The sequence below is a fragment of the Patiria miniata genome, unplaced genomic scaffold (assembly GCF_015706575.1).
Source record: "Patiria miniata isolate m_02_andy unplaced genomic scaffold, ASM1570657v1 HiC_scaffold_25, whole genome shotgun sequence".
Lineage (NCBI taxonomy): Eukaryota > Metazoa > Echinodermata > Asteroidea > Valvatida > Asterinidae > Patiria > Patiria miniata.
Genome location: NW_024037064.1, coordinates 15,689,365 through 15,712,963, shown reverse-complemented (window position 1 = coordinate 15,712,963; position 23,599 = coordinate 15,689,365). Strand labels below are relative to the sequence as shown.

The 23,599-nt window shown below is 47.5% G+C and overlaps 1 non-coding gene across 1 annotated transcript; it reads left to right on the top strand.

Moving 5' to 3' along the window:
* Window positions 1-7,482: 7,482 nt before the first annotated feature.
* On the top strand, window positions 7,483-7,675 carry LOC119733467. The gene has a single exon (XR_005271838.1). It is a non-coding gene; the product is annotated as a U2 spliceosomal RNA (small nuclear RNA).
* Window positions 7,676-23,599: the final 15,924 nt, after the last annotated feature.

Sequence of the window (23,599 nt, the reverse complement as noted above, 5' to 3'; positions counted from 1 at the left end):
CATCTGCAGCTTGCTATACGCAACGACGAGGAGTTGAACAAGTTGATGAGCGGAGTTACCATCGCGCAGGGTGTTGTCCTTCCCAACATCCAGCAAGTTCTTCTGCCAAGAAGACCGCCAAAGTGTCAAAGTAGAAAAGAACTTACTTTGCAATCCACAAACCCAAAAGGCTCTTTTCAGAGCACCACAACCTTCAAAAAAGAGATTTGTCGCTGCCTGTCTAACTCCACCTCTACCTTCACTCATAGCCGAAATCAATTTCTCTAATTTTTTTATAAACAATAGAACACTGTTCCAGATAGAATTCCCACTGTGTCCTTTACTTAATCATTATGCAAATTTTTACGCACTGCGATGTGACCGGCCGGCCGGCTGAGTACATTAGCCATACATGTATGTATATTGCATTGTCTTAAATGTTGCCTCATGTAGAATGTGAATGACTTATTCACCAAAGGTTACAAAATGGACAAATAATGGTGCGTTGACATTTGTTTCCCGTTTGTTTCTTTTCTTTCTTTTTCTCTCTTCAATTAACTCCCCGCGGGACCGCATTGATATTGATACATAAGTATTATAAGCGCAATGAAAACGGTATGACGAATGTTTTCTTTTCTTCGAATTTTCTTCTTATAACTTCATGACGAAATAACAATAATCAATGAAATAAAATAGTAATTATTACAAAAGGGGAAATAAGTAAGTGAAAAAAATAACAAAACAAAACAATAACCAAGCAATTAAAGGAAAGCGGCAGGCTGGGACTCGAACCCACGGTCTATTACTTTCTACATGTGCTCTCTAACCACTCGGCCACGGAGCTTACTGACAAACTGAAGTATTTCCCGCCCCTAATGTGGACCCATTGGCAGGCCTGAGAAATACCCAGATGGGAAACGCCGAGGCGCGATGACCGGAGTGTTGAAGGGCGCCATCTATTGATATGCTTGTCCCGGTACATCGTACGTACGGCATTTAGTGCCGACGCTCTCGCTCACTGATGCATTGATCCCATTTTTTGTCTGGATTAATTTTTTCAACAAGATTTTGGGTGAAAATATGATCGAGGTGTATGAAAATGCATGATAGAAATATTTTTAAGAATGTATATGTCTCTGTTAATCTGAGAAAGCCGGAGATTTCTTGCTCATCTCTCTCTCCCCTGGTTTCGTTGAGTTGCGGTGGACGCGCAGGAGTCTTTTTTTTTGTTTTCACACCAGGAAACAAAAAAAGGCAAAATAAATAATAAGAAGAACAATAGCAAACAGTATTTCAAGACGAATAATCCCTTTCCGCGCTATTGTTTTAATATTAATCGTTATCGCTTCTCGCCCTTTTGCTAAGATCATCACGACTTCCCGAAGCTCCGTGTTTTCTTGAAGCGTAGTAAATCTTCAGAGCTTTTCTAAAGTTAAATTTTTACCAGGGGTTTTGGTTATTTCATAGACGAAGTCTGTCTACTTTTCGTTTGAAATTTGTTGGATTTTGGTGTATTTTTGAGGGTTTTGGGGGTGGGTTTTTGTAGCTGGCTGAACACACAGTACAGTATTAGCCAGTGTATTCCTTTGTTCAGCTCTTCTTTTGTTCACGCCGGGCAGTGCACGGCCTTTCCTTTCTTCTGATTCATTTACCCGTTGTGTTGCGTAACAGCATTCGTGTGCGTAACTCTACGGGTTTTGTGTTCTTGTTGTTTTTTGTCTAAGCGTAAAGGCAAAAGCCTTGCCTTTTACGCCATTTTGTATATATAGGCTCTGTGCATTTTGCACTTGTATATTTAAATACCTCACTGATCAGCATTTGCTGACCGTCCCTTTTTTCTTTTTGCTGCAGGGTGGCAGTTGCATCCTGCAGTAATCATTTTGGTAACTGGTCGGTGTTTTACCAGGAGTATTTACCGGCCTGTGCATTTGTTTTCCTTCGTTTTTTGTTTCCTTGTCGGAGATAGGCAAGATGCCATCTCTCCGATATAAAGAGTGCGCCGTCGAGCTGCGGTTCGGCGGCGAAGTTACGCCGAAACTAGTTTTTTCGGAATTTAGTAAGTTGGGAATTGTGGCCAAGGACCACCTGTCGGCTGTCCAGCCTTTGCCAGGGCATCGATTCGATGTTGTGTTCAAGACGCCAGAACTGGCGAAGACGTATCAACCGTCCCTGACATCCATCCCCGGATGTCAGGTGATTGCTTTTGATGGCATTGCCATTGTGACGATGCACTATGTTTGTCTTAGCATCGACGACAATATTGTTCGTCGTTTGCTGAGTGCCTATGGCGAGGTTCTCCAGGGTCGGTTTTGTACCCACGCTGGAGAGCCTACGATCTTCAACGGTACTAGGCAGTACCGTATGAGGATCAAGAAAAACATACCGTCCGTTATGCGGATTGGTAATAGAAATGCCTGGGTGTCCTACATTGGACAGCCCAGGACTTGTGCAAAGTGTGGCCAGCAGGGCCATTTTGCTAATTCCTGTAAGCAGGAAAAGTGCTATAAGTGCCTTGGTGTGGGGCACGTGGCTTCCTCGTGCCCCAACCGAGTTGTCTGTACTGTTTGCGGGGAGGAGGGGCACAACTTTAAGATGTGCCCTAACTCCTTTGCAAACAAAGTAGTTCCTAAACGCACCTGGGCTCAGGTGGTGCGGGAGGAGACGACTTCGTCGACTCCTGCCGAGCCTGAGTCCCAGGCTGCTGCCTCTGATGCATCTCCATCTAGCTCGTCAACCGTAGGGGAGACCCCACCCACTAAGCTTAACAGCACCGCGCCGGAGGACGGCTTGTCTAGCCGTCCGAAGGTGCGGTGTAGTTCCTGCAATACGCAGGTTGGACCCTACGGGGTTGATGCTTTATGTATTTCCTGTGACTGCCCCATCGGTCACAGGAAAATCACTGTTCTTTCTTGTGCTGATTGCACTAATGTTAACGGCCCGCCGCAAATTGTTTGCAGTGAGCCTGAGTGCAACACTTTTCTGCTGGAACGCCAGCGAAAAATCCCAAAGGTTCCTGCTGGTTCCAGCAGGAAAAGACCAAGTAACAGAAAGAGGCGTGTAATTTCTTCCTCATCTTCGGATGAGGAAGTACAACACAAAAAAGTTCTCCTCCTTCACTGACGCCCGTGCTCCGCATTGCTTCCGAGAAGGAACTTTCCGGCTCGGCTCTGAGGGCATGGAAACATGTAGCGAGACCCCTGATGCCCCACAAGAGGTTCTTAAAGGACCTACCGTTGCCGTAGTAAGGAAAGCCAGACTTAAACTTAAAAGTCTTAAGCTTCCTGGGATCCAAGAAAATTTGATCCCTTGCAGCGTTCCTGCTTGCAAGGAGGTTTTCCAGGCTTGGTCTGAGCTTAATAGCCACAGGGTGACAGTCCATCAGGATAAGTCCCCTGTGGAATTCAAGTGTCCCCGCTGTGACAAGACCACCCGGTCTTCTTATGACTGGTTTAGCCACCTGATCCAGGAACATGCACATTTCGTTTTGGATGCCGGATCGGCGGACCTTAGGTCCTATTTGAAGTATTGAGTATTTTTTTCTAGGCAAAATGACGCCTTCATCAGTCTGTTTCTTTTCCTTTCTTGTATTTATTTCAATGATTTCCATTATTTCATTGAATGTTAATGGAATGCGTGATTCCCTGAAAAGAAAACGCATTTTTCAGTTTTGTCATCATTATGACATATCCTGCCTGCAGGAATGTCATATCACCCCTGCAGATTTGGCTTTATGGAGTGCAGAATGGAGGGGAGAGATGTTTGCCAGTTTTGGCACATCTTTCTCCTCTGGTACTGTAATTCTTATTCCTAGGCGTAGTCCTTTACGTTTTTTCGATTCTTCAGTGGATACTGAGGGTCGTATTATTAGCGGTACCCTCCAGGGTCACGGGAGTAGTGTTAATCTCTGTGTAGTTTACGCTCCCACGGACCCTGGAGCCCGTCGTCTTTTCTTTTCTAATCTGGCCTCTCATTTGAGAGGCAATCATCCAATTATTTTGTGTGGCGATTTTAATTGTGTTTTGGACATCCATTTGGACCGTCGCGGTTCTGCTGCTACTTCGTGTGGTTTGGGAGCCGCGGAGTTGCGGCAGCTTTTGTCCACTTTTTCCCTAAAAGACTGTTGGAGAGATCGTTTTCCTAATGTTCATTCTTTTACCTGGCGAAATGCGGCGAACTCCGCCTCCAGTAGGCTGGACCGTTTTTACGTGTCCCGTCTGCTGGATGTGGAGTCTTGTTCGCACTCGCCCTGTTATTTGTCTGATCATGATGCTATTACTTTGAAATTTACCTTCCCCTCTTCTCCCGGCATCGGGAGCGGTTACTGGAAGTGTAATGTCTCCATCCTTTCTGATGCCGTTTTTAGAGAAGAGTTTACGCAAGCTTATTTAGGTTGGCGTTCGCTCAAGGAGGGGTTTGATAATGAACTCCTCTGGTGGGAGGACGTCAAATTGCGTTCCAAGCAAATGTTGGTCAGCTTTTCTAGCCGCTTAGCCAGGAAACGACGGAAGAAAAGGGAGGACTTAATGTCTTCTCTTAAATCTGTTCTTCTTGATTTGAATAGTGGGGATTCTAACCCCGCGCTTCTAGCCCAGTATGACTCTTTGAAATGGAGATTGGAGACATTGGATGACTTTGAAGCTGAGGGGGCTCGAATACGTTCTCGTGTCCGTGTCCTCAATGATGCGGAGAAGCCATCCAAGTTTTTCTTTCGGCTGGAGTCCGAGCAAGCCAGAAAAAAGTTTATTTCTTCTGTCCGCGGTGCCGACGACGTTGTTGTCGAGACTTCGGCAGAAATTGCCTCTGTTTATCGGTCCTTTTATTCCGATTTGTTTAGCGAGGAGCCGGTAGAGGAGGATCTCCAGTCTCCCTTTCTAGACTCGTTAACCTCCAGAGTCCCTCATGACCTTTTTTTGGATTTCGAGAGTCCACTTGAACTCTCGGAGTTGACCGATGCACTGAAGGGGATGGCCAACTGTAGGACCCCTGGTGGGGACGGACTTCCCAGGGAATTTTACATTTCCTTCTGGGAGTTGTTAGGTCCAGACCTGCTGGGGGTTTTTCGTTGTGCTTATAAGTTGAATTGTTTAGCTGTTTCTCAGCGGTCGGGCATTCTAACTCTATTAGAAAAGCCCGGTGACCCGTTAGATCCCCGTAATAAACGGCCAATTTCTTTGCTGAATGTTGACTACAAAATTTTGTCGAAGGCCTTATGCTTACGTATCAGCAAAGTGCTGCCAGACATCATCAGTCCTTTCCAGACTTGCGGCGTCAAGGGGAGGTCCATCCACGACAACATCAGACTCCTACGGGATCTGGTGGCGTATGTGGATGGAAAGAACCTTGACTGCCTTGTAATCTCTTTAGATCAACAGAAGGCTTTCGACAGAGTTAACTGGAATTTTTTGTTTAAAGTCATGAGTCGTTTTGGGTTCGGCCCTAACTTTTTGCACTGGGTCAAACTTTTGTACACCGACATTTCTAGTCAAGTTTTAGTTAATGGTGTTCTTTCTGATCCGTTTGGTTTGTCGAGGGGAGTGAGGCAGGGATGTCCCCTATCTCCTCTCCTCTACGTTCTTTTTATTGAGCCGTTTGCGGCTACAGTTATCCGTGACGGTCGCATCGGTGGCCTGGTGGTTCCAGGCAGCAGTGGTTTGCAGTGCAAAGTCGTTCAGTACGCTGACGACACCACTTGCATTGTCAGGGATCGCTTGTCGCTGGTGCGACTGTTCGGTATCATTAAACAGTATGAGTTAGCGAGCGGTTCTCGCCTGAATATGGCCAAATCTCAGGGCCTCATTTTCGGGGCCTGGCCTGATGATATGTCTTCTCTGGTTGACATTAAGTGGACCAGAACTCCCATTAAAATTAATGGTATTTTTGTTGGTAAGGGAAACATGGGTGAGAAGAGCTGGAAGGAACGAATTCCAGCTCTGCTCACTTGTCTTACTAAATGGAAAGGGAGAAATCTTTCTCTTCTTGGTAAAGTTTTGGTTGTTAATTCAGTTATTCTTTCGCCTCTGTATTATCTAGCGCCTATTTACCCCCTCCCCGCCTCGGTGGAGAAGGTGGTGAACAAGGCTATTTTTGGTTTCATTTGGTCTAATAAGACCGAGTTGGTTTCGCGCCCAGTCCTTTTTCAACCTGTTGATCAGGGTGGGCTGGGCGTAGTTAATATCAGACATAAATGTGATAGTCTTTTTGTTCGGGGTTTGAGGAGCGTGTTGGATGTTGATGGTCCTCCTTGGAGGTTTTTTGCCCTTTATTGGGTAACATTTTCGTTGCGTAGTATCCTGCCTGTTGGGTTTTGGTCTAACAGCAGGCCGCACGCCTTGAACCTCACTTCTTGGTATGGGTATTTTTGCAAGCTGGTCTTGCTTGTTTTTAAGCTGGCTCCGAATTTTGCCTGGGAAGCGGGTACCTCCCGCCAATTATACCTGATTTTTTTCGGCCAAGATCCTGTTAGGAAACCGGTCTTAGTCCTCCAAGACTTAGCCTTGGTTTTTAAATTTGCTAACTGCTCCGTTTTGGATCACCGTCTCCGGGATCTGAACTGGAGAATCATTTGGCGGGCCGTGAAAACGGCCCAAAAAGTTCTTAATTGGGGTTATGGGGCCGGCAAGTGCCCCCGCGCCGGTTGTGGCCAACCGGAAACTATTAACCATGTTTTTTGGGATTGTGCCTTTGTTTCTATTCCTTGGGGTTGGGTTGAACATGTGGGTGGGAGGATCTTGGGGGAACATTTCTCCCTGACCGCACCTTGTGTATTGTATGCTGATGGTTTGAATAACCGTGCAGATTGTGTTTTGGTTTGGTACTTGATCTGCGTTGTCAAGTGGCTTATTTGGTCTTCGCGTTGCGAGACCTTGTTCGATAAGTCTACTGCCAGCGCAGATATTGTTCTCCATCGGATTAAGCGCGCGGTCAGGGATAGAATTCGTGCTGATTTTGCTAGGCTGACCGAAGACGGCTTCCGTGCTACGTGGTGCGTGCGGGGAATTCTCTGCACAGTCGTCGGAGGTCAGCTAATTCTTCGCCTTTAGGTTTTTGAAACCCTTGGTGTTTGCTGTTTAGACCCTTTAGGTCTCTTCTGTGTGGGAGAATTTTTGCTCCTGGTTTACTGGGACCCTTTTGGTCCCTTTTGTGTGGGAGCTTTCAGCTCCTGGTTTTGGGGCCCTTTAGGCCCTTTTTAGTAGAATCATGGCATCTCTTTAGAGCCTTGTGTCGAACCTGTGAGAGTCTTCGCTCTCATGTTTTAGACCCTTTAGGTCTTTTTTATCGAAGTTTGGAAGTTTCGTCTGGATGTGTATAGTATGCATTTTGTTTGAATATGGTTTTCGGCAGACAGTTAGGGTCGTACCCTACCATGGTAACGCGTGGGTAGCGTGGCTACACAGTTTGTTTGTCTTGTCCGTGTTAAGTGTTTGTCAGTTTAATTATTAGGCAAAGGGTAGGGAGGCTCGTAGCCTCACTTACTAAGGTGTAGTGTGACTACCCTATCCTGGGATCTTCTTTAGGAGGATCCCGAAACCAAAAAATTAGTATCTGTTCTTTTCAGCTTAATATCTGAAACGCTGTTCATTGAACAGCCAGTATATTAAACTGATTTTTGGATTTGGGCCGTGGAATAGAGGCTTGCCTCGTCCCGGCCACGGGTTGGCCCGGTATAGCAGTACATCCGGGATTCGGCCCACTCCCTTCGGGGAACATAAATTAATACAAAAACAGGTTCTGACTACGGTGCCCCGTCGTTAAAGGTTCGTTTTCTTTTGACGTTTTGGTGACAGGGCTTTCACATTGAATTACGGTAAATATTAGTAAGTGTGTAAAGTCTTGTTAAATTATGATGTTGGCGTTTCCATTGATTTCCGTTCAAGGTGTAAAAAAAAAAAAAAAAAAAAAGGCTTGGCCACGACCCCTCTGTGTCTGGTTATAAATGTATTGTTTGAGTCTCGTTGCAATATGTTTCTAGGCATCTTCTTCCTTTTCTTATTTGTTATCCCTTTTCCCCCTTGTTTTGCTTCTGATTTGTTTGTTTCCCAGGATGAGTGCTCCTGCCACGATTGGTCGCCAGAGGGCGCCGTAACAGTTGATGGCTTCGCATGCTCATATCGCGTCCGCGCATGTCCTATAAGTTGCCTCGCCGGGGCTGGGATGGCCATTGAATCATCTACAACCGACTGAGGAGACACAAACATGTCTGGCCGTGGCAAAGGAGGAAAGGGACTAGGCAAAGGGGGTGCCAAGCGACACCGCAAGGTTCTCCGAGATAACATCCAGGGAATCACTAAACCAGCCATTCGTCGGCTGGCCCGCCGCGGAGGAGTCAAGCGTATCTCCGGGCTCATCTACGAAGAAACCCGCGGAGTCCTCAAGTTTTCCTGGAGAACGTTATCCGCGATGCAGTCACCTACTGCGAGCACGCCAAGAGGAAGACTGTCACTGCAATGGACGTGGTGTATGCGCTGAAGAGACAGGGACGCACGCTGTACGGCTTCGGCGGCTAGACACCATATTCAAAAATCAAACCGAACGGCTCTTTTCAGAGCCACCACTATTTCAAAAAAGAGATTGAATCTTGATTTTACTCGATTTCACTTGTCCTTGTCATGTGTGTTCTTAGAGTTGCTTTTCCCCTCCCTATTTCCACTGTAAAACATGTCTGGTCTCCATTTTTTGTCAAAGTCGATTAAGTAATAATTACTGGGTGCTCGTCTCAGGATATAGCGGGGAACGTATAGAGGGATCCGTGACATTTTGTTCGCGAATGGGTGTGTGTGATTATTGTCTTTATTACAAAACAAACATAAACAGCAGCCAGGGAAATCCGTATGTTTGTCACTTTTCTTTTAGGGGTGGGGGAGGGGGTGTTTATTGGGGTTCAATTAATCCCAAGTAGGGGGTGGGAGAAATATTGTAGTCACAACGATCCCAAATGGATTCTGTTGCCGAGGGCTCATAATACTATAGGCTCGGAAAAGCAGCATTTTCGATTGAAATTTAACGTCTATACTTTTTCAACGTACGGAAATCGTGATCACTGAAGCGTCTCCGCTTGGCCCCCGAAGCACCCAATCGGAAGATAGCCCATTGTTAGGCTTCCAACCTAGGATGCTATGCGCCGGCCTTAAGAGGCGGGGTCCGTTCGCTCAATCTGCACTCAGTTGTGATCACCGTTCATCAAACCATACCCTTGACCATGGCGCGCACCAAGCAGACGGCAAGAAAGAGCACCGGGGGGAAAGCCCCCAGGAAGCAGTTGGCCACCAAGGCGGCCCGCAAGAGCGCACCGGCGACTGGCGGTGTCAAGAAACCCCATCGGTACCGACCGGGAACCGTCGCCCTCCGTGAGATTCGCCGCTACCAGAAGAGCACCGAACTGCTGATCCGAAAGCTGCCATTCCAGAGACTTGTGCGTGAAATTGCACAGGATTTCAAAACTGAACTGCGATTCCAGAGTTCTGCCGTCATGGCATTGCAAGAAGCGAGCGAAGCTTACCTCGTCGGCCTCTTCGAAGACACCAACCTGTGCGCCATTCACGCCAAGAGGGTCACCATCATGCCCAAGGACATCCAGTTGGCCCGCCGAATTCGGGGTGAACGAGCTTGAGCACGTTGTGTGCGCAAAAAGAAATAAAACTAACGGCTCTTTTCAGAGCCACTACTTCTTCAAAGAGAGATTAAGTCCAATCCCTGAGTTTTCCTTCAAATAAAGAATAAAGGGCCGTTGATTTTTTTCCGAATTATTATTGTTGATATTCTGTCCAAATACATTCCACTTTTTGGGTTCTATACGTATGCCTCATCCGAAACGTGTTCCAGGCAAAATTGAATTGTTATGGGCATGGTAATAATGATATATATTTCCTATCTGTTTTGACAATTACAGGTACTCGTTCTCTTATTTTCGTCGGTTTTGCGTTACATTGTATGATTCATTATAAATGGATGGTGCATAAGGGGGAAACAACATTTAAAGAAGTATTGGTGCACTACGACATATTAATTCGCCCTCCGCTGGAGATGACTTTATTATTTCCCAGAAATTCAGTAGACAATAATATTTAAGAAGGACACTTATACACGTGTCAGTCTGAGAAAAAGGCTAAAAATACCCTTGCCGGGGAGGGGGGGGGGGGGGGTCGTGCCGTGCGTGCATTGTATAACTATGCACGCATACCGCTTTCTTCACGCATGGGTTAGCGGTCACTGGCGGGAAAGTGGACGATGCATGGGTGGTCAGAATCCAAGCTGTGCACAATAAAAGCCGGCCAAGACGTGCTGGTCTTTCATTCGATCTCACGATCCGATACATTCCAAGTCCTCCAATATGGCTCCCAAAGTTAGCGGAAAAGGTCAGAAGAAGGCCGGAAATACTAAGGGTCCGGTTAGCGCAAACAAAAAGAGGCACCGGCGTCGCAAGGAGAGCTACGGCATCTACATCTACAAAGTGATGAAACAGGTGCACCCCGACACCGGAATCTCGAGCAAGGCAATGAGCATCATGAACAGCTTTGTCAACGACGTGTTTGAGCGCATCGCCAGCGAATCTTCTCGCCTCGCTCTCTACAACAAGAAGTCCACCATCACAAGCCGTGAAGTGCAGACAGCAGTACGCCTACTTCTTCCCGGGGAGCTTGCTAAGCATGCAGTCAGCGAAGGCACCAAGGCCGTCACCAAGTACACGACTTCAAAATAGAAATTTTGAAGGCTTCAAAACCAAACGGCTCTTTTCAGAGCCAACACAGTTTCCAAAAAGAGATTTGCCAGTCAGCTCAGTTCGCCCGATCAGCCCATTTCTTAGGTTTTACAACTAACCTTTTTTTATTCTGTTGTGTCCCTTTCACTCTCTCTCTTTTTTTTTAATATGCTTTTACCCTTCGTGAGGCGAGGGGAGGTAATGCGATTAAAGTTAATCCCTGAGTCTTGTCGTCGTCGTAAACACATAATTTAATTTATGCCACAGCCTTTTTCAATTGGTCATTTCTTTCAATCTCCGGACGAGTGCTTGCATTTTGTTGAGTGGGTTACTATTAAAAAATAAATTAGGATTTCGTCTGTGGGATGTTACAAATATCTAGCAAGAAACCGAGGCCAGTTTTAACCGCCGCGTGAGAGCAACGAATCACTGCCATTGTGCGGAGGCTGGTCGAAAGATCATGGGACTTCTTCGGCGGAATAACAATAAAACGTCTTAAAATGGAGGTAAGAATGTTGCATGTTTCTGTGTTTTATCTAGTGATTCCATTACTTTGAACGACGATGACACAGTTGTAATTTTTTGTTCCCTCGTCCCCCGCGTCCAAAATGGATGCGGTGCACCCAACCGTGCGACGGGCACGCCCGTGTCGCGTGATTGGCTACTTGGCACGCTTCAGCCAATCCACCAGAACGCTATAACTAGTGTTGTGTTTTCCAAGTGGGTTCATTCACACACCACCTTTACTGCAGAGTACATTCATCTTCTGTCACTATACTGTCAAGATGACTGGGCGAGGAAAGAGCGGCAAAGCAAGAAGCAAGGCCAAGAGCAGGTCCTCCAGGGCGGGACTCCAGTTCCCCGTGGGTCGTGTTCACAGATTTCTGCGTAAGGGCAACTACGCCCAGCGTGTCGGTGCCGGTGCACCGGTCTACCTTGCGGCAGTGATGGAGTACCTTACCGCGGAGATCTTGGAACTGGCCGGAAACGCTGCACGAGACAACAAGAAGACGAGAATTAATCCCCGCCATCTGCAGCTTGCTATACGCAACGACGAGGAGTTGAACAAGTTGATGAGCGGAGTTACCATCGCGCAGGGTGGTGTCCTTCCCAACATCCAGCAAGTTCTTCTGCCCAAGAAGACCGCCAAAGTGTCAAAGTAAAGAAAAGAACTTACTTTGCATCCACAAACCCAAAAGGCTCTTTTCAGAGCCACCACAACCTTCAAAAAAGAGATTTGTCGCTGCCTGTCTAACTCCACCTCTACCTTCACTCATAGCCGAAATCAATTTCTCTAATTTTTTTTATAAACAATAGAACACTGTTCCAGATAGAATTCCCACTGTGTCCTTTAACTTAATCATTATGCAAAATTTTACGCACTGCGTATGTGACCGGCCGGCCGGCTGAGTACATTAGCCATACATGTATGTATATGCATTGTCTTAAATGTTGCCTCATGTAGAATGTGAATGACTTATTCACCAAAGGTTACAAAAATGGACAAATAATGGTGCGTTGACATTTGTTTCCCGTTTGTTTCTTTTCTTTCTTTCTCTCTCTTCAATTAACTCCCCGCGGGACCGCATTGATATTGATACATAAGTATTATAAGCGCAAATGAAAACGGTATGACGAATGTTTTCTTTTCTTTCGAATTTTCTTCTTATAACTTCATGACGAAATAAACAATAAATCAATGAAATAAAATAGTAATTATTACAAAAAGGGGAAATAAGTAAGTGAAAAAATAACAAAACAAAACAATAACCAAGCAATTAAAGGAAAGCGGCAGGCTGGGACTCGAACCCACGGTCTATTACTTTCTACATGTGCTCTCTAACCACTCGGCCACGGAGCTTACTGACAAACTGAAGTATTTCCCCGCCCCTAATGTGGGACCCATTGGCAGGCCCTGAGAAATACCCAGATGGGAAACGCCGAGGCGCGATGACCGGGAGTGTTGAAGGGCGCCATCTATTGATATGCTTGTCCCGGTACATCGTACGTACGGCATTTAGTGCCGACGCTCTCGCTCACTGATGCATTGATCCCATTTTTTGTCTGGATTAATTTTTTCAACAAGATTTTGGGTGAAATATGATCGAGGTGTATGAAAATGCATGATAGAAATATTTTTAAGAATGTATATGTCTCTGTTAATCTGAGAAAGCCGGAGATTTCTTGCTCATCTCTCTCTCCCCTGGTTTCGTTGAGTTGCGGTGGACGCGCAGGAGTCTTTTTTTTGTTTTCACACCAGGAAACAAAAAAAGGCAAAAATAAATAATAAGAAGAACAATAGCAAACAGTATTTCAAGACGAATAATCCCTTTCCGCGCTATTGTTTTAATATTAATCGTTATCGCTTCTCGCCCTTTTGGCTAAGATCATCACGACTTCCCGAAGCTCCGTGTTTTCTTGAAGCGTAGTAAATCTTCAGAGCTTTTCTAAAGTTAAATTTTTTACCAGGGGTTTTGGTTATTTCATAGACGAAGTCTGTCTACTTTTCGTTTGAAATTTGTTGGATTTTGGGTGTATTTTTGAGGGTTTTGGGGTGGGTTTTTGTAGCTGGCTGAACACACAGTACAGTATTAGCCAGTGTATTCCTTTGTTCAGCTCTTCTTTTGTTCACGCCGGGCAGTGCACGGCCTTTCCTTTCTTCTGATTCAGTTACCCGTGGTGTTGCGTAACAGCATTCGTGTGCGTAACTCTACGGGATTTTGTGTTCTTGTTGTTTTTTGTCTAAGCGTAAAGGCAAAAAGCCTTGCCTTTTACGCCATTTTGTATATATAGGCTCTGTGCATTTTGCACTTGTATATTTAAATACCTCACTGATCAGCAATTTGCTGACCGTCCCTTTTTTCTTTTTGCTGCAGGGTGGCAGTTGCATCCTGCAGTAATCATTTTGGTAACTGGTCGGTGTTTTACCAGGAGTATTTACCGGCCTGTGCATTGGTTTTCCTTCGTTTTTTGTTTCCTTGTCGGAGATAGGCAAGATGCCATCTCTCCGATATAAAGAGTGCGCCGTCGAGCTGCGGTTCGGCGGCGAAGTTACGCCGAAACTAGTTTTTTCGGAATTTAGTAAGTTGGGAATTGTGGCCAAGGACCACCTGTCGGCTGTCCAGCCTTTGCCAGGGCATCGATTCGATGTTGTGTTCAAGACGCCAGAACTGGCGAAGACGTATCAACCGTCCCTGACATCCATCCCCGGATGTCAGGTGATTGCTTTTGATGGCATTGCCATTGTGACGATGCACTATGTTTGTCTTAGCATCGACGACAATATTGTTCGTCGTTTGCTGAGTGCCTATGGCGAGGTTCTCCAGGGTCGGTTTTGTACCCACGCTGGAGAGCCTACGATCTTCAACGGTACTAGGCAGTACCGTATGAGGATCAAGAAAAACATACCGTCCGTTATGCGGATTGGTAATAGAAATGCCTGGGTGTCCTACATTGGACAGCCCAGGACTTGTGCAAAGTGTGGCCAGCAGGGCCATTTTGCTAATTCCTGTAAGCAGGAAAAGTGCTATAAGTGCCTTGGTGTGGGGCACGTGGCTTCCTCGTGCCCCAACCGAGTTGTCTGTACTGTTTGCGGGGAGGAGGGGCACAACTTTAAGATGTGCCCTAACTCCTTTGCAAACAAAGTAGTTCCTAAACGCACCTGGGCTCAGGTGGTGCGGGAGGAGACGACTTCGTCGACTCCTGCCGAGCCTGAGTCCCAGGCTGCTGCCTCTGATGCATCTCCATCTAGCTCGTCAACCGTAGGGGAGACCCCACCCACTAAGCTTAACAGCACCGCGCCGGAGGACGGCTTGTCTAGCCGTCCGAAGGTGCGGTGTAGTTCCTGCAATACGCAGGTTGGACCCTACGGGGTTGATGCTTTATGTATTTCCTGTGACTGCCCCATCGGTCACAGGAAAATCACTGTTCTTTCTTGTGCTGATTGCACTAATGTTAACGGCCCGCCGCAAATTGTTTGCAGTGAGCCTGAGTGCAACACTTTTCTGCTGGAACGCCAGCGAAAAATCCCAAAGGTTCCTGCTGGTTCCAGCAGGAAAAGACCAAGTAACAGAAAGAGGCGTGTAATTTCTTCCTCATCTTCGGATGAGGAAGTACAACACAAAAAAAGTTCTCCTCCTTCACTGACGCCCGTGCTCCGCATTGCTTCCGAGAAGGAACTTTCCGGCTCGGGCTCTGAGGGCATGGAAACATGTAGCGAGACCCCTGATGCCCCACAAGAGGTTCTTAAAGGACCTACCGTTGCCGTAGTAAGGAAAGCCAGACTTAAACTTAAAAGTCTTAAGCTTCCTGGGATCCAAGAAAATTTGATCCCTTGCAGCGTTCCTGCTTGCAAGGAGGTTTTCCAGGCTTGGTCTGAGCTTAATAGCCACAGGGTGACAGTCCATCAGGATAAGTCCCCTGTGGAATTCAAGTGTCCCCGCTGTGACAAGACCACCCGGTCTTCTTATGACTGGTTTAGCCACCTGATCCAGGAACATGCACATTTCGTTTTGGATGCCGGATCGGCGGACCTTAGGTCCTATTTGAAGTATTGAGTATTTTTTTCTAGGCAAAATGACGCCTTCATCAGTCTGTTTCTTTTCCTTTCTTGTATTTATTTCAATGATTTCCATTATTTCATTGAATGTTAATGGAATGCGTGATTCCCTGAAAAGAAAACGCATTTTTCAGTTTTGTCATCATTATGACATATCCTGCCTGCAGGAATGTCATATCACCCCTGCAGATTTGGCTTTATGGAGTGCAGAATGGAGGGGAGAGATGTTTGCCAGTTTTGGCACATCTTTCTCCTCTGGTACTGTAATTCTTATTCCTAGGCGTAGTCCTTTACGTTTTTTCGATTCTTCAGTGGATACTGAGGGTCGTATTATTAGCGGTACCCTCCAGGGTCACGGGAGTAGTGTTAATCTCTGTGTAGTTTACGCTCCCACGGACCCTGGAGCCCGTCGTCTTTTCTTTTCTAATCTGGCCTCTCATTTGAGAGGCAATCATCCAATTATTTTGTGTGGCGATTTTAATTGTGTTTTGGACATCCATTTGGACCGTCGCGGTTCTGCTGCTACTTCGTGTGGTTTGGGAGCCGCGGAGTTGCGGCAGCTTTTGTCCACTTTTTCCCTAAAAGACTGTTGGAGAGATCGTTTTCCTAATGTTCATTCTTTTACCTGGCGAAATGCGGCGAACTCCGCCTCCAGTAGGCTGGACCGTTTTTACGTGTCCCGTCTGCTGGATGTGGAGTCTTGTTCGCACTCGCCCTGTTATTTGTCTGATCATGATGCTATTACTTTGAAATTTACCTTCCCCTCTTCTCCCGGCATCGGGAGCGGTTACTGGAAGTGTAATGTCTCCATCCTTTCTGATGCCGTTTTTAGAGAAGAGTTTACGCAAGCTTATTTAGGTTGGCGTTCGCTCAAGGAGGGGTTTGATAATGAACTCCTCTGGTGGGAGGACGTCAAATTGCGTTCCAAGCAAATGTTGGTCAGCTTTTCTAGCCGCTTAGCCAGGAAACGACGGAAGAAAAGGGAGGACTTAATGTCTTCTCTTAAATCTGTTCTTCTTGATTTGAATAGTGGGGATTCTAACCCCGCGCTTCTAGCCCAGTATGACTCTTTGAAATGGAGATTGGAGACATTGGATGACTTTGAAGCTGAGGGGGCTCGAATACGTTCTCGTGTCCGTGTCCTCAATGATGCGGAGAAGCCATCCAAGTTTTTCTTTCGGCTGGAGTCCGAGCAAGCCAGAAAAAAGTTTATTTCTTCTGTCCGCGGTGCCGACGACGTTGTTGTCGAGACTTCGGCAGAAATTGCCTCTGTTTATCGGTCCTTTTATTCCGATTTGTTTAGCGAGGAGCCGGTAGAGGAGGATCTCCAGTCTCCCTTTCTAGACTCGTTAACCTCCAGAGTCCCTCATGACCTTTTTTTGGATTTCGAGAGTCCACTTGAACTCTCGGAGTTGACCGATGCACTGAAGGGGATGGCCAACTGTAGGACCCCTGGTGGGGACGGACTTCCCAGGGAATTTTACATTTCCTTCTGGGAGTTGTTAGGTCCAGACCTGCTGGGGGTTTTTCGTTGTGCTTATAAGTTGAATTGTTTAGCTGTTTCTCAGCGGTCGGGCATTCTAACTCTATTAGAAAAGCCCGGTGACCCGTTAGATCCCCGTAATAAACGGCCAATTTCTTTGCTGAATGTTGACTACAAAATTTTGTCGAAGGCCTTATGCTTACGTATCAGCAAAGTGCTGCCAGACATCATCAGTCCTTTCCAGACTTGCGGCGTCAAGGGGAGGTCCATCCACGACAACATCAGACTCCTACGGGATCTGGTGGCGTATGTGGATGGAAAGAACCTTGACTGCCTTGTAATCTCTTTAGATCAACAGAAGGCTTTCGACAGAGTTAACTGGAATTTTTTGTTTAAAGTCATGAGTCGTTTTGGGTTCGGCCCTAACTTTTTGCACTGGGTCAAACTTTTGTACACCGACATTTCTAGTCAAGTTTTAGTTAATGGTGTTCTTTCTGATCCGTTTGGTTTGTCGAGGGGAGTGAGGCAGGGATGTCCCCTATCTCCTCTCCTCTACGTTCTTTTTATTGAGCCGTTTGCGGCTACAGTTATCCGTGACGGTCGCATCGGTGGCCTGGTGGTTCCAGGCAGCAGTGGTTTGCAGTGCAAAGTCGTTCAGTACGCTGACGACACCACTTGCATTGTCAGGGATCGCTTGTCGCTGGTGCGACTGTTCGGTATCATTAAACAGTATGAGTTAGCGAGCGGTTCTCGCCTGAATATGGCCAAATCTCAGGGCCTCATTTTCGGGGCCTGGCCTGATGATATGTCTTCTCTGGTTGACATTAAGTGGACCAGAACTCCCATTAAAATTAATGGTATTTTTGTTGGTAAGGGAAACATGGGTGAGAAGAGCTGGAAGGAACGAATTCCAGCTCTGCTCACTTGTCTTACTAAATGGAAAGGGAGAAATCTTTCTCTTCTTGGTAAAGTTTTGGTTGTTAATTCAGTTATTCTTTCGCCTCTGTATTATCTAGCGCCTATTTACCCCCTCCCCGCCTCGGTGGAGAAGGTGGTGAACAAGGCTATTTTTGGTTTCATTTGGTCTAATAAGACCGAGTTGGTTTCGCGCCCAGTCCTTTTTCAACCTGTTGATCAGGGTGGGCTGGGCGTAGTTAATATCAGACATAAATGTGATAGTCTTTTTGTTCGGGGTTTGAGGAGCGTGTTGGATGTTGATGGTCCTCCTTGGAGGTTTTTTGCCCTTTATTGGGTAACATTTTCGTTGCGTAGTATCCTGCCTGTTGGGTTTTGGTCTAACAGCAGGCCGCACGCCTTGAACCTCACTTCTTGGTATGGGTATTTTTGCAAGCTGGTCTTGCTTGTTTTTAAGCTGGCTCCGAATTTTGCCTGGGAAGCGGGTACCTCCCGCCAATTATACCTGATTTTTTTCGGCCAAGATCCTGTTAGGAAACCGGTCTTAGTCCTCCAAGACTTAGCCTTGGTTTTTAAATTTGCTAACTGCTCCGTTTTGGATCACCGTCTCCGGGATCTGAACTGGAGAATCATTTGGCGGGCCGTGAAAACGGCCCAAAAAGTTCTTAATTGGGGTTATGGGGCCGGCAAGTGCCCCCGCGCCGGTTGTGGCCAACCGGAAACTATTAACCATGTTTTTTGGGATTGTGCCTTTGTTTCTATTCCTTGGGGTTGGGTTGAACATGTGGGTGGGAGGATCTTGGGGGAACATTTCTCCCTGACCGCACCTTGTGTATTGTATGCTGATGGTTTGAATAACCGTGCAGATTGTGTTTTGGTTTGGTACTTGATCTGCGTTGTCAAGTGGCTTATTTGGTCTTCGCGTTGCGAGACCTTGTTCGATAAGTCTACTGCCAGCGCAGATATTGTTCTCCATCGGATTAAGCGCGCGGTCAGGGATAGAATTCGTGCTGATTTTGCTAGGCTGACCGAAGACGGCTTCCGTGCTACGTGGTGCGTGCGGGGAATTCTCTGCACAGTCGTCGGAGGTCAGCTAATTCTTCGCCTTTAGGTTTTTGAAACCCTTGGTGTTTGCTGTTTAGACCCTTTAGGTCTCTTCTGTGTGGGAGAATTTTTGCTCCTGGTTTACTGGGACCCTTTTGGTCCCTTTTGTGTGGGAGCTTTCAGCTCCTGGTTTTGGGGCCCTTTAGGCCCTTTTTTAGTAGAATCATGGCATCTCTTTAGAGCCTTGTGTCGAACCTGTGAGAGTCTTCGCTCTCATGTTTTAGACCCTTTAGGTCTTTTTTATCGAAGTTTGGAAGTTTCGTCTGGATGTGTATAGTATGCATTTTGTTTGAATATGGTTTTCGGCAGACAGTTAGGGTCGTACCCTACCATGGTAACGCGTGGGTAGCGTGGCTACACAGTTTGTTTGTCTTGTCCGTGTTAAGTGTTTGTCAGTTTAATTATTAGGCAAAGGGTAGGGAGGCTCGTAGCCTCACTTACTAAGGTGTAGTGTGACTACCCTATCCTGGGATCTTCTTTAGGAGGATCCCGAAACCAAAAAATTAGTATCTGTTCTTTTCAGACAGCCACGCCTCCCCGGAGCTCCGGGTTGTCTTTGAAGAAAATCGAGTTTTTAGATCGAGTGAGAGGATAATTTTGATATCCACCTTTTTGTCTTGGTTTATAGACCAAGTGGGTCTAGTTTTTACAGATTTTTGTTTCATTTTTGGTGATATTTTGGGTGTTTTTCGTGTTGGTTTTTCGTTGCTGGCTGTGTACGCAGTGCTGTACACGCCAGCCTATTCATTTGTACACGTCTATTGTTTGGGCCGTGGCAGCGTGCACGGCCCATTCGTTTCTACGTGTTTCTTTGTTTAGGCCGTGGCAGCGTGCACGGCCCTATTCATTTGGGTGGGGCTGTGCGTGTGCATAGCCCCGTGAAGTCCTTTGTTGGGGGAATTTTTTCCTTTCTTTAGTGTTTGCGGGGTTGGGACCCGTGTGCTTGTGCTGCGGCTTGTGACCCGTTACGCAGCCGGCTACCGCCGTTACACTAGGTGGTGGGTCGGCAGCGGGGAGCGGGCCGTAGCGCGGGTATTGCGGGCCTGTAGGCTCGGGGTTCTCTGCACTACACCGGTGGGGAATTTCGGGTCTGCGGGGCCTGGCCTCCGCGTTCATTTTTCTTTCTTTATCACAGGTAGGCAGTTGCTACCTGTGATTTATCTTCTTGTTGAGTGAGTCAGCAGTTGTGACTCACTCTTCGTTGTATATATTTAATATAGTCAATACCGTTACAAGCTTGTAACGGTATTTTTATTTTTGTGAAAGAAATCCAAGTCGGATTTTTCCTTTCCCTTTTTCTTTCTTGGCTTAGCATGCCGTCAAACGCTAGCGAAGCCAGGCGTCTCCGAGCCCTCGAACTTAGTTTTGGGGGCAAGGAGACGTCAAGTGATGTGTTCAAGGCCCTCAGGGGGGTCGGGATTATCCCGGCCACTCACCTTGAGGCCTTGCAACCTTTACCTGGCGGCCGATTTGACATGACGTTCAAATCGGTCGCACTAGCTCGAAAGTTTGAGCCAGTTTTAGACCGGCTTCCAGGTTGCCGTGTTTCATCATTCGGCCTGAAGCTGGTCACTGTCAAGTACATTGAGATGGACGTGGACGACAATGTCGTCCGGTCCATCTTGTCTAGGTACGGCAGGGTCCACAAGGGAAGATTCCAAACCTACCCCGAGGAACCTGCCGTATTCACTGGCACCCGACAGTACTTAATGTCGGGTGTCAAATCTATACCGTCGGTTCTCCGCATTGGGAACCGCAACGCCTGGGTCGGCCACTCCGGCCAAACCCGGACGTGCGCCCGGTGCGGGGACCCGACACACTCGGCAAACAAATGTAGTACCGTAAGGTGCTACAAATGTTTGCTTGTAGGCCACCCTTCTGGGGAATGCCCCAACAGGGTGGTTTGTACTTTGTGCGAGGAGGAGGGGCATGGCTTTAAGCTGTGTCCCAAATCCTTCGCCAGGAAAGTTCAGCCCACCAAACGGTGGGCTGATGTAGTAGTGCAGGGGAAGTCTGCTCCGGTACCATCTGTTGGAGCGGAATCCTCTCCTGCCAAATCTAGTGGGTTGGAGTCTTCTCCGTCTTCCCCCGAGTCCACGCCCGTTTTGGACGTGGCGGCGGCGGAGAAGTCCAACCCAGCTGTAACTCCCGGGTCTGATTTGTCAGACTCGGAGAGTTCCGAGTCTTCGAATTTTGAATTGCCTCGAGCATCGTGCATTCAATGCTCGAGGCAGATAGGCCCTCTGAAGTCTCCGGTCGCGTGGGAATGTTTCCATTGCGACCGTGGGATTTCGAGGGCTATGCCCTTTCATGTGGCCGGCTGCGCAGACTGCACGGGTATTAACACCAAGCCCGTGGTGTCTTGCGACGCCATTGACTGCCAGGCGGCTGCAATAGATAGGGCGGTGGGTTTTTTACCCGTTAGAGGGAAGAGGAAGATGAAGAAGAGGGCTCGTCATCCCTCTTCTGGCTCCGATTCTCCCTCTTCGGGTGCAGTCCCCAAAACAATCTCGGGGAAATGTCTCTCAGACTCATCTGAGTCTGAGATGAAAGTGGATGAGCCTACAAGCTCATCCAAAACTAGTGCTGTCCCCCGCACAACACCTTTGGGGGACACACAAACTAGCCGGTCCGAGCCCCAGGGCCCGGATACGGACAAGCGGGTGGGGGACAGTAGTTCTCCCCCCGCTGCCACTCTAGACTCGGGTGGTAAACCGAAAGGTGATCCACCCGAGTAATATGTTCACTTCAGCACACCATGGTCAATTTGCTTTCATTGAACGTCAATGGAATGCGTGACCCCGTGAAGAGGAGACGCGTTTTTAGTCTTTGTCGGGAGTATGATATTTCCTGTCTTCAGGAGTGTCATATTTCTGGCAATGACGATTTAGTTTCTTGGCAGGCGGAGTGGAGGGGGAAGATTTTTGCCAGTTTTGGCACATCTTCTTCCTGCGGGACCGTCATCCTTCTGCCTGCCAAAAGTCCTTTTGAATTTTCTGATCTTTCCATCGATTCTGATGGAAGGATCGTTTCTGGAATTTTGCGCGGTCCGGGGGGAGGAAAGGGTGTGCGATTGTGCACAGTTTATGCCCCGACTGACCCCAGGTCGCGTCGTCTCTTCTTCACGGAGTTGTCTTTTTTCTTGACGGGTAGTTGTCCTGTTATTTTAACAGGAGACTTCAACTGTGTCCTGGATTTAGAGCTTGACCGCCGTGGTTCGGATTCCACATCTTGTGGGATCGGCGCCGCGGAGCTCGGTCACCTCATTTCCGACTTTTCTTTTGAGGACTGCTGGCGGTCTTTCAACCCGTCCACGCATTCTTTTACATGGCGAAATGCGGCAAACACGATCACTAGCCGGCTGGATCGTATTTACACATCCAGTTCGGTGGGTGTCGTGTCTTGCGGGCATTCGCCATGCTATTTCAGTGACCATGACTGTGTTGATTTGAAATTTAATTTCCCGGAGATTGCCGGCGCCGGTCGGGGTTTTTGGAAATGTAATGTTTCCGTCCTGGCCGACGCTGGCTTTCAAACGGATTTCAGAAAGGCTTATGCGGGCTGGCGGACTCTCAAGGAGGGGTACGGAAACGAACTCCTCTGGTGGGAGGACGTCAAGTCCCGCATTAAGCGATTTATTATTTCCTTTTCTTGCCGGTTGGCAAGAAATAGACGACGGCGCAGGGAGTCACTTGTGGCTGCCCTGCGCTCAGTCGTTTCCGCCCTCAATTCCGGGCAATGTAACCCTGAGGTTCTTGCTCGGCACGAGGAAATTAGAAACGAGCTTGCTAAACTGGACGACTTTGAAGCGGAGGGGGCTCGGATCCGCGCGCGGGTTCGTGACCTCGAGGAAGGGGAGAAGCCGTCCAGGTATTTTTACCAGCTCGAGACCTCTCAGGCTCGGAAGAAAACTATTTCTTCCGTTTATAGTCCTGGAGGGGACATTGTTTCCTCTCCGGAAGAAATCTCGACAGTTTATAGAGATTTTTATCTCGATTTGTTTTCGGCCGAGCCTGTGGAGGTTGAATCGCAGTCTCCGTTTCTGGACTCTCTGTCCAATGTTTTGGACGAAGCTAGCCGCATTGACTTGGACAGCCCACTTGGGCTGCCTGAGCTCGATGTGGCTCTACGTAGTATGGCCAACGGTAAGACTCCTGGTGGGGACGGCCTGCCCAAGGAATTCTACGTGAAGTTCTGGGATTTGGTCGGTCCCGACCTTCTCGGGGTCTTCCGTTGTGCCTTTTCTTTAAATAGTCTAGGTGATTCCCAGCGATTGGGAATCATCACACTTTTAGAGAAGGGTGGGGATCCGCTTGATCCTAGGAACAAGCGTCCTATATCCCTTCTTAATGTTGACTACAAGATCCTGTCGAAGGCCTTGTGCCTCCGCCTTGGTCGGGTGTTGCCCGACATTGTCGGTCATTTTCAAACTTGTGGCGTCAAGGGGAGGTCCATCCATGATAATATCAGACTCCTTCGGGATCTGGTAGCATTCGTGGATGGGAAGAACCTTGACTGCCTTGTTATTTCCCTAGACCAGCAGAAGGCCTTTGACAGGGTCAATTGGGATTTTCTTTTTAAAGTCCTCGACCGTTTTGGTTTTGGACCTAATTTTAGGCACTGGATAGAGCTGTTGTACACAAACATATCCAGTGCCGTTTTAACTAATGGTTCTCTTTCAGAACCCTTTTTAGTCACGAGGGGAGTGAGGCAGGGTTGCCCCCTCTCCCCTCTTTTATACGTGCTTTTTATCGAGCCTTTTGCTCAGACTGTCATTAAAGATAGCCGTCTTGCCGGCCTGACAATCCCTGGGGCCAGTGGCCTCGAATGCAGGGTTCTGCAGTACGCAGACGATACAACCTGC